This window comes from Lampris incognitus, chromosome 19, assembly GCF_029633865.1.
Source record: "Lampris incognitus isolate fLamInc1 chromosome 19, fLamInc1.hap2, whole genome shotgun sequence".
Taxonomy (NCBI): domain Eukaryota; kingdom Metazoa; phylum Chordata; class Actinopteri; order Lampriformes; family Lampridae; genus Lampris; species Lampris incognitus.
Genome location: NC_079229.1, coordinates 36894333 through 36906832, shown reverse-complemented (window position 1 = coordinate 36906832; position 12500 = coordinate 36894333). Strand labels below are relative to the sequence as shown.

Here is a 12500-nt window from a genome sequence, read left to right as displayed (position 1 = left end):
TTACTCTGAAAGACAGTTAACTGGTAAATACTGTCACTGTGTTAACATCAGTACTACCTTCTGAAATATTAAGTTACTCTGAAAGACAGTTAACTGGTAAATACTGTCACTGTGTTAACATCAGTACTACCTTCTGAAATGTTAAGTGACTCTGAAAGACAGTTAACTGGTAAATACTATCACTGTGTTAACATCAGTACTACCTTCTGAAATATTAAGTGACTCTGAAGGACAGTTAACTGGTAACTACTATCACTGTGTTAACATCAGTACTACCTTCTGAAATGTTAAGTTACTCTGAAGGACAGTTAACTGGTAACTACTATCACTGTGTTAACATCAGTACTACCTTCTGAAATATTAAGTGACTCTGAAGGACAGTTAACTGATAAATACTGTCACTGTGTTAACATCAGTACTACCTTCTGAAATATTAAGTGACTCTGAAAGACAGTTAACTGGTAAATACTGTCACTGTGTTAACATCAGTACTACCTTCTGAAATATTAAGTTACTCTGAAGGACAGTTAACTGATAAATACTATCACTGTGTTAACATCAGTACTACCTTCTGAAATATTAAGTTACTCTGAAGGACAGTTAACTGGTAAAAACTGTCACTGTGTTAACATCAGTACTACCTTCTGAAATATTAAGTGACTCTGAAAGACAGTTAACTGGTAAATACTGTCACTGTGTTAACATCAGTACTACCTTCTGAAATATTAAGTGACTCTGAAGGACAGTTAACTGGTAACTACTGTCACTGTGTTAACATCAGTACTACCTTCTGAAATATTAAGTGACTCTGAAAGACAGTTAACTGGTAAATACTGTCACTGTGTTAACATCAGTACTACCTTCTGAAATGTTAAGTGACTCTGAAAGACAGTTAACTGGTAAATACTGTCACTGTGTTAACATCAGTACTACCTTCTGAAATATTAAGTGACTCTGAAAGACAGTTAACTGGTAAATACTGTCACTGTGTTAACATCAGTACTACCTTCTGAAATATTAAGTGACTCTGAAAGACAGTTAACTGGTAAATAATATCACTGTGTTAACATCAGTACTACCTTCTGAAATATTAAGTGACTCTGAAAGACAGTTAACTGGTAAATAATATCACTGTGTTAACATCAGTACTACCTTCTGAAATATTAAGTTACTCTGAAAGACAGTTAACTGGTAAATACTGTCACTGTGTTAACATCAGTACTACCTTCTGAAATATTAAGTTACTCTGAAAGACAGTTAACTGGTAAATACTGTCACTGTGTTAACATCAGTACTACCTTCTGAAATGTTAAGTGACTCTGAAAGACAGTTAACTGGTAAATACTATCACTGTGTTAACATCAGTACTACCTTCTGAAATATTAAGTGACTCTGAAGGACAGTTAACTGGTAACTACTATCACTGTGTTAACATCAGTACTACCTTCTGAAATGTTAAGTTACTCTGAAGGACAGTTAACTGGTAACTACTATCACTGTGTTAACATCAGTACTACCTTCTGAAATATTAAGTGACTCTGAAGGACAGTTAACTGGTAACTACTATCACTGTGTTAACATCAGTACTACCTTCTGAAATATTAAGTTACTCTGAAAGACAGTTAACTGGTAAATACTGTCACTGTGTTAACATCAGTACTACCTTCTGAAATATTAAGTGACTCTGAAAGACAGTTAACTGGTAAATACTGTCACTGTGTTAACATCAGGACTACCTTCTGAAATGTTAAGTGACTCTGAAAGACAGTTAACTGGTAAATACTATCACTGTGTTAACATCAGTACTACCTTCTGAAATATTAAGTGACTCTGAAAGACAGTTAACTGGTAAATACTGTCACTGTGTTAACATCAGGACTACCTTCTGAAATGTTAAGTTACTCTGAAAGACAGTTAACTGGTAAATACTGTCACTGTGTTAACATCAGTACTACCTTCTGAAATGTTAAGTGACTCTGAAAGACAGTTAACTGGTAAATACTGTCACTGTGTTAACATCAGTACTACCTTCTGAAATGTTAAGTGACTCTGAAAGACAATTAACTGGTAAATACTATCACTGTGTTAACATCAGTACTACCTTCTGAAATGTTAAGTGACTCTGAAAGACAGTTAACTGGTAAATACTGTCACTGTGTTAACATCAGTACTACCTTCTGAAATGTTAAGTGACTCTGAAAGACAGTTAACTGGTAAATACTATCACTGTGTTAACATCAGTACTACCTTCTGAAATGTTAAGTTACTCTGAAGGACAGTTAACTGGTAACTACTATCACTGTGTTAACATCAGTACTACCTTCTGAAATATTAAGTGACTCTGAAGGACAGTTAACTGGTAACTACTATCACTGTGTTAACATCAGTACTACCTTCTGAAATATTAAGTTACTCTGAAAGACAGTTAACTGGTAAATACTGTCACTGTGTTAACATCAGTACTACCTTCTGAAATATTAAGTGACTCTGAAAGACAGTTAACTGGTAAATACTATCACTGTGTTAACATCAGTACTACCTTCTGAAATATTAAGTGACTCTGAAAGACAGTTAACTGGTAAATACTGTCACTGTGTTAACATCAGGACTACCTTCTGAAATGTTAAGTTACTCTGAAAGACAGTTAACTGGTAAATACTGTCACTGTGTTAACATCAGTACTACCTTCTGAAATGTTAAGTGACTCTGAAAGACAGTTAACTGGTAAATACTGTCACTGTGTTAACATCAGTACTACCTTCTGAAATGTTAAGTGACTCTGAAAGACAGTTAACTGGTAAATACTGTCACTGTGTTAACATCAGTACTACCTTCTGAAATGTTAAGTGACTCTGAAAGACAGTTAACTGGTAAATACTATCACTGTGTTAACATCAGTACTACCTTCTGAAATGTTAAGTGACTCTGAAAGACAGTTAACTGGTAACTACTATCACTGTGTTAACATCAGTACTACCTTCTGAAATATTAAGTGACTCTGAAGGACAGTTAACTGGTAACTACTATCACTGTGTTAACATCAGTACTACCTTCTGAAATGTTAAGTTACTCTGAAGGACAGTTAACTGGTAACTACTATCACTGTGTTAACATCAGTACTACCTTCTGAAATATTAAGTGACTCTGAAGGACAGTTAACTGGTAACTACTATCACTGTGTTAACATCAGTACTACCTTCTGAAATATTAAGTTACTCTGAAAGACAGTTAACTGGTAAATACTGTCACTGTGTTAACATCAGTACTACCTTCTGAAATATTAAGTGACTCTGAAAGACAGTTAACTGGTAAATACTGTCACTGTGTTAACATCAGGACTACCTTCTGAAATGTTAAGTGACTCTGAAAGACAGTTAACTGGTAAATACTGTCACTGTGTTAACATCAGTACTACCTTCTGAAATGTTAAGTGACTCTGAAAGACAGTTAACTGGTAAATACTGTCACTGTGTTAACATCAGTACTACCTTCTGAAATATTAAGTGACTCTGAAAGACAGTTAACTGGTAAATACTGTCACTGTGTTAACATCAGTACTACCTTCTGAAATGTTAAGTGACTCTGAAAGACAGTTAACTGGTAAATACTGTCACTGTGTTAACATCAGTACTACCTTCTGAAATATTAAGTGACTCTGAAAGACAGTTAACTGGTAAATAATATCACTGTGTTAACATCAGTACTACCTTCTGAAATATTAAGTGACTCTGAAGGACAGTTAACTGATAAATACTGTCACTGTGTTAACATCAGTACTACCTTCTGAAATATTAAGTGACTCTGAAAGACAGTTAACTGGTAAATACTGTCACTGTGTTAACATCAGTACTACCTTCTGAAATATTAAGTTACTCTGAAGGACAGTTAACTGATAAATACTATCACTGTGTTAACATCAGTACTACCTTCTGAAATATTAAGTTACTCTGAAGGACAGTTAACTGGTAAAAACTGTCACTGTGTTAACATCAGTACTACCTTCTGAAATATTAAGTGACTCTGAAAGACAATTAACTGGTAAATACTGTCACTGTGTTAACATCAGGACTACCTTCTGAAATGTTAAGTGACTCTGAAAGACAGTTAACTGGTAAATACTGTCACTGTGTTAACATCAGTACTACCTTCTGAAATGTTAAGTGACTCTGAAAGACAGTTAACTGGTAAATACTGTCACTGTGTTAACATCAGTACTACCTTCTGAAATATTAAGTGACTCTGAAAGACAGTTAACTGGTAAATACTGTCACTGTGTTAACATCAGTACTACCTTCTGAAATATTAAGTGACTCTGAAAGACAGTTAACTGGTAAATAATATCACTGTGTTAACATCAGTACTACCTCCTGAAATATTAAGTTACTCTGAAAGACAGTTAACTGGTAAATACTGTCACTGTGTTAACATCAGTACTACCTTCTGAAATATTAAGTTACTCTGAAAGACAGTTAACTGGTAAATACTGTCACTGTGTTAACATCAGTACTACCTTCTGAAATGTTAAGTGACTCTGAAAGACAGTTAACTGGTAAATACTATCACTGTGTTAACATCAGTACTACCTTCTGAAATATTAAGTGACTCTGAAGGACAGTTAACTGGTAACTACTATCACTGTGTTAACATCAGTACTACCTTCTGAAATGTTAAGTTACTCTGAAGGACAGTTAACTGGTAACTACTATCACTGTGTTAACATCAGTACTACCTTCTGAAATATTAAGTGACTCTGAAGGACAGTTAACTGGTAACTACTATCACTGTGTTAACATCAGTACTACCTTCTGAAATATTAAGTTACTCTGAAAGACAGTTAACTGGTAAATACTGTCACTGTGTTAACATCAGTACTACCTTCTGAAATATTAAGTGACTCTGAAAGACAGTTAACTGGTAAATACTGTCACTGTGTTAACATCAGGACTACCTTCTGAAATATTAAGTGACTCTGAAGGACAGTTAACTGATAAATACTGTCACTGTGTTAACATCAGTACTACCTTCTGAAATATTAAGTGACTCTGAAAGACAGTTAACTGGTAAATACTGTCACTGTGTTAACATCAGTACTACCTTCTGAAATATTAAGTGACTCTGAAGGACAGTTAACTGATAAATACTATCACTGTGTTAACATCAGTACTACCTTCTGAAATATTAAGTTACTCTGAAGGACAGTTAACTGGTAAATACTGTCACTGTGTTAACATCAGTACTACCTTCTGAAATATTAAGTTACTCTGAAGGACAGTTAACTGGTAAATACTGTCACTGTGTTAACATCAGTACTACCTTCTGAAATATTAAGTTACTCTGAAGGACAGTTAACTGATAAATACTATCACTGTGTTAACATCAGTACTACCTTCTGAAATATTAAGTTACTCTGAAGGACAGTTAACTGGTAAAAACTGTCACTGTGTTAACATCAGTACTACCTTCTGAAATATTAAGTGACTCTGAAAGACAGTTAACTGGTAAATACTGTCACTGTGTTAACATCAGTACTACCTTCTGAAATATTAAGTGACTCTGAAGGACAGTTAACTGGTAACTACTGTCACTGTGTTAACATCAGTACTACCTTCTGAAATATTAAGTGACTCTGAAAGACAGTTAACTGGTAAATACTGTCACTGTGTTAACATCAGTACTACCTTCTGAAATGTTAAGTGACTCTGAAAGACAGTTAACTGGTAAATACTGTCACTGTGTTAACATCAGTACTACCTTCTGAAATATTAAGTGACTCTGAAAGACAGTTAACTGGTAAATACTGTCACTGTGTTAACATCAGTACTACCTTCTGAAATATTAAGTGACTCTGAAAGACAGTTAACTGGTAAATAATATCACTGTGTTAACATCAGTACTACCTTCTGAAATATTAAGTGACTCTGAAAGACAGTTAACTGGTAAATAATATCACTGTGTTAACATCAGTACTACCTCCTGAAATATTAAGTTACTCTGAAAGACAGTTAACTGGTAAATACTGTCACTGTGTTAACATCAGTACTACCTTCTGAAATATTAAGTTACTCTGAAAGACAGTTAACTGGTAAATACTGTCACTGTGTTAACATCAGTACTACCTTCTGAAATGTTAAGTGACTCTGAAAGACAGTTAACTGGTAAATACTATCACTGTGTTAACATCAGTACTACCTTCTGAAATATTAAGTGACTCTGAAGGACAGTTAACTGGTAACTACTATCACTGTGTTAACATCAGTACTACCTTCTGAAATGTTAAGTTACTCTGAAGGACAGTTAACTGGTAACTACTATCACTGTGTTAACATCAGTACTACCTTCTGAAATATTAAGTGACTCTGAAGGACAGTTAACTGGTAACTACTATCACTGTGTTAACATCAGTACTACCTTCTGAAATATTAAGTTACTCTGAAAGACAGTTAACTGGTAAATACTGTCACTGTGTTAACATCAGTACTACCTTCTGAAATATTAAGTGACTCTGAAAGACAGTTAACTGGTAAATACTGTCACTGTGTTAACATCAGGACTACCTTCTGAAATGTTAAGTGACTCTGAAAGACAGTTAACTGGTAAATACTATCACTGTGTTAACATCAGTACTACCTTCTGAAATATTAAGTGACTCTGAAAGACAGTTAACTGGTAAATACTGTCACTGTGTTAACATCAGGACTACCTTCTGAAATGTTAAGTTACTCTGAAAGACAGTTAACTGGTAAATACTGTCACTGTGTTAACATCAGTACTACCTTCTGAAATGTTAAGTGACTCTGAAAGACAGTTAACTGGTAAATACTGTCACTGTGTTAACATCAGTACTACCTTCTGAAATGTTAAGTGACTCTGAAAGACAATTAACTGGTAAATACTATCACTGTGTTAACATCAGTACTACCTTCTGAAATGTTAAGTGACTCTGAAAGACAGTTAACTGGTAAATACTGTCACTGTGTTAACATCAGTACTACCTTCTGAAATGTTAAGTGACTCTGAAAGACAGTTAACTGGTAAATACTATCACTGTGTTAACATCAGTACTACCTTCTGAAATGTTAAGTTACTCTGAAGGACAGTTAACTGGTAACTACTATCACTGTGTTAACATCAGTACTACCTTCTGAAATATTAAGTGACTCTGAAGGACAGTTAACTGGTAACTACTATCACTGTGTTAACATCAGTACTACCTTCTGAAATATTAAGTTACTCTGAAAGACAGTTAACTGGTAAATACTGTCACTGTGTTAACATCAGTACTACCTTCTGAAATATTAAGTGACTCTGAAAGACAGTTAACTGGTAAATACTATCACTGTGTTAACATCAGTACTACCTTCTGAAATATTAAGTGACTCTGAAAGACAGTTAACTGGTAAATACTGTCACTGTGTTAACATCAGGACTACCTTCTGAAATGTTAAGTTACTCTGAAAGACAGTTAACTGGTAAATACTGTCACTGTGTTAACATCAGTACTACCTTCTGAAATATTAAGTGACTCTGAAAGACAGTTAACTGGTAAATAATATCACTGTGTTAACATCAGTACTACCTTCTGAAATATTAAGTGACTCTGAAAGACAGTTAACTGGTAAATAATATCACTGTGTTAACATCAGTACTACCTCCTGAAATATTAAGTTACTCTGAAAGACAGTTAACTGGTAAATACTGTCACTGTGTTAACATCAGTACTACCTTCTGAAATATTAAGTTACTCTGAAAGACAGTTAACTGGTAAATACTGTCACTGTGTTAACATCAGTACTACCTTCTGAAATGTTAAGTGACTCTGAAAGACAGTTAACTGGTAAATACTATCACTGTGTTAACATCAGTACTACCTTCTGAAATATTAAGTGACTCTGAAGGACAGTTAACTGGTAACTACTATCACTGTGTTAACATCAGTACTACCTTCTGAAATGTTAAGTTACTCTGAAGGACAGTTAACTGGTAACTACTATCACTGTGTTAACATCAGTACTACCTTCTGAAATATTAAGTGACTCTGAAGGACAGTTAACTGGTAACTACTATCACTGTGTTAACATCAGTACTACCTTCTGAAATATTAAGTTACTCTGAAAGACAGTTAACTGGTAAATACTGTCACTGTGTTAACATCAGTACTACCTTCTGAAATATTAAGTGACTCTGAAAGACAGTTAACTGGTAAATACTGTCACTGTGTTAACATCAGGACTACCTTCTGAAATGTTAAGTGACTCTGAAAGACAGTTAACTGGTAAATACTATCACTGTGTTAACATCAGTACTACCTTCTGAAATATTAAGTGACTCTGAAAGACAGTTAACTGGTAAATACTGTCACTGTGTTAACATCAGGACTACCTTCTGAAATGTTAAGTTACTCTGAAAGACAGTTAACTGGTAAATACTGTCACTGTGTTAACATCAGTACTACCTTCTGAAATGTTAAGTGACTCTGAAAGACAGTTAACTGGTAAATACTGTCACTGTGTTAACATCAGTACTACCTTCTGAAATGTTAAGTGACTCTGAAAGACAATTAACTGGTAAATACTATCACTGTGTTAACATCAGTACTACCTTCTGAAATGTTAAGTGACTCTGAAAGACAGTTAACTGGTAAATACTGTCACTGTGTTAACATCAGTACTACCTTCTGAAATGTTAAGTGACTCTGAAAGACAGTTAACTGGTAAATACTATCACTGTGTTAACATCAGTACTACCTTCTGAAATGTTAAGTTACTCTGAAGGACAGTTAACTGGTAACTACTATCACTGTGTTAACATCAGTACTACCTTCTGAAATATTAAGTGACTCTGAAGGACAGTTAACTGGTAACTACTATCACTGTGTTAACATCAGTACTACCTTCTGAAATATTAAGTTACTCTGAAAGACAGTTAACTGGTAAATACTGTCACTGTGTTAACATCAGTACTACCTTCTGAAATATTAAGTGACTCTGAAAGACAGTTAACTGGTAAATACTATCACTGTGTTAACATCAGTACTACCTTCTGAAATATTAAGTGACTCTGAAAGACAGTTAACTGGTAAATACTGTCACTGTGTTAACATCAGGACTACCTTCTGAAATGTTAAGTTACTCTGAAAGACAGTTAACTGGTAAATACTGTCACTGTGTTAACATCAGTACTACCTTCTGAAATGTTAAGTGACTCTGAAAGACAGTTAACTGGTAAATACTGTCACTGTGTTAACATCAGTACTACCTTCTGAAATGTTAAGTGACTCTGAAAGACAGTTAACTGGTAAATACTGTCACTGTGTTAACATCAGTACTACCTTCTGAAATGTTAAGTGACTCTGAAAGACAGTTAACTGGTAAATACTATCACTGTGTTAACATCAGTACTACCTTCTGAAATATTAAGTGACTCTGAAGGACAGTTAACTGGTAACTACTATCACTGTGTTAACATCAGTACTACCTTCTGAAATGTTAAGTTACTCTGAAGGACAGTTAACTGGTAACTACTATCACTGTGTTAACATCAGTACTACCTTCTGAAATATTAAGTGACTCTGAAGGACAGTTAACTGGTAACTACTATCACTGTGTTAACATCAGTACTACCTTCTGAAATATTAAGTTACTCTGAAAGACAGTTAACTGGTAAATACTGTCACTGTGTTAACATCAGTACTACCTTCTGAAATATTAAGTGACTCTGAAAGACAGTTAACTGGTAAATACTGTCACTGTGTTAACATCAGGACTACCTTCTGAAATGTTAAGTGACTCTGAAAGACAGTTAACTGGTAAATACTATCACTGTGTTAACATCAGTACTACCTTCTGAAATATTAAGTGACTCTGAAAGACAGTTAACTGGTAAATACTATCACTGTGTTAACATCAGTACTACCTTCTGAAATGTTAAGTTACTCTGAAAGACAGTTAACTGGTAAATACTGTCACTGTGTTAACATCAGGACTACCTTCTGAAATGTTAAGTTACTCTGAAAGACAGTTAACTGGTAAATACTGTCACTGTGTTAACATCAGTACTACCTTCTGAAATGTTAAGTGACTCTGAAAGACAGTTAACTGGTAAATACTGTCACTGTGTTAACATCAGTACTACCTTCTGAAATGTTAAGTGACTCTGAAAGACAATTAACTGGTAAATACTATCACTGTGTTAACATCAGTACTACCTTCTGAAATGTTAAGTGACTCTGAAAGACAGTTAACTGGTAAATACTGTCACTGTGTTAACATCAGTACTACCTTCTGAAATGTTAAGTGACTCTGAAAGACAGTTAACTGGTAAATACTGTCACTGTGTTAACATCAGTACTACCTTCTGAAATGTTAAGTGACTCTGAAAGACAGTTAACTGGTAAATACTATCACTGTGTTAACATCAGTACTACCTTCTGAAATATTAAGTGACTCTGAAGGACAGTTAACTGGTAACTACTATCACTGTGTTAACATCAGTACTACCTTCTGAAATATTAAGTTACTCTGAAAGACAGTTAACTGGTAAATACTGTCACTGTGTTAACATCAGGACTACCTTCTGAAATGTTAAGTGACTCTGAAAGACAGTTAACTGGTAAATACTATCACTGTGTTAACATCAGTACTACCTTCTGAAATATTAAGTGACTCTGAAAGACAGTTAACTGGTAAATACTGTCACTGTGTTAACATCAGGACTACCTTCTGAAATGTTAAGTTACTCTGAAAGACAGTTAACTGGTAAATACTGTCACTGTGTTAACATCAGTACTACCTTCTGAAATATTAAGTGACTCTGAAAGACAGTTAACTGGTAAATACTGTCACTGTGTTAACATCAGTACTACCTTCTGAAATATTAAGTGACTCTGAAAGACAATTAACTGGTAAATACTATCACTGTGTTAACATCAGTACTACCTTCTGAAATGTTAAGTGACTCTGAAAGACAGTTAACTGGTAAATACTGTCACTGTGTTAACATCAGTACTACCTTCTGAAATATTAAGTGACTCTGAAAGACAATTAACTGGTAAATACTGTCACTGTGTTAACATCAGTACTACCTTCTGAAATGTTAAGTGACTCTGAAAGACAGTTAACTGGTAAATACTGTCACTGTGTTAACATCAGTACTACCTTCTGAAATGTTAAGTGACTCTGAAAGACAGTTAACTGGTAACTACTATCACTGTGTTAACATCAGTACTACCTTCTGAAATGTTAAGTGACTCTGAAAGACAGTTAACTGGTAAATACTGTCACTGTGTTAACATCAGTACTACCTTCTGAAATATTAAGTGACTCTGAAAGACAGTTAACTGGTAACTACTGTCACTGTGTTAACATCAGTACTACCTTCTGAAATGTTAAGTGACTCTGAAGGACAATTAACTGGTAAATACTATCACTGTGTTAACATCAGTACTACCTTCTGAAATGTTAAGTTAGTGTATAGATATAGATATAGATATACACACACGCACAAACAAACATGTATATAATTATATGAATACACACACATATATATGTTTAGATATATGTGTGTATATACACATATATGCATATGTACATATATATGCACACATATGTATATATACACCCATACACACATATATGTGTGTTTATACACACACACACACACACACACATATATATACACACACACAAAGCGATCTACATATATATGTATGTATATATACACACACATATAGATGTGTGTGTGTGTGTGTATATATATATACACAAATATATACAAAAAGATCCACACAGACACACACACCACTGTATACTCTGTAGATCTCTTCATATATATCTGGATGCAGGATCTGAGGCTCCGGCTGATTGTGGAGCCTCAGATCAAGGAGGAACAATGCGGATTCTGTCCTGGTCGTGGAACAACGGACCAGCTCTTGACCCTTGTGGAAGTGCTGAGGGGGACATGGGAGTTTGACCAGCCAGCCTACATGTGTTTTGTGGACTTGGAGAAGGCTTACGGCCGTGTACCCCGGGGCACTATGTGGGGGGTACTGCGGGAGTTTGGGGTACCGGAGCAGTTGCTACAAGCCATCGGCTGCTTGTGTAACCACAGTGAGAGCTGTGTCCGCACTCTTGGCACAAAGTCAAACAGGTTTTCGGTGGGTGTGGGACTCCGCCAAGGTCGTCCCTCCTTGTCTCCCATTCTGTTTGTGATATTCATGGACAGGATGTCAGGGTGCAGCCAAGATGAGGAGTGTGTCCGTATGGGAACCTCAGCATGGCATCGCGGCTCTTCGCAGATGATGTGGTTTTGTTGGCTTCATCATGTGTGTGTGTGTGTGTGTGTGTGTGTGTGTGTGTGTGTGTGTGTGTGTGTGTGTGTGTGTGTGTGTGATGTAAAGCTCACTAGAAAGCATCCAGGCAGAGACGTTCAACAAGAGGAAGATCTGGTCTGAATTAAAATGAAGAACTTTAAGATGCATTTGGATGATGGACGGCCTTTCCCCC

At 35.3% G+C, this 12500-nt stretch overlaps 1 protein-coding gene across 2 annotated transcripts in view; it reads left to right on the top strand.

Annotated features, from left to right (window-relative positions):
• nebl (nebulette) overlaps positions 1–12500 on the top strand; it is a 176476-nt gene that overhangs the window by 41559 nt on the left and 122417 nt on the right. The window lies entirely within an intron of this gene.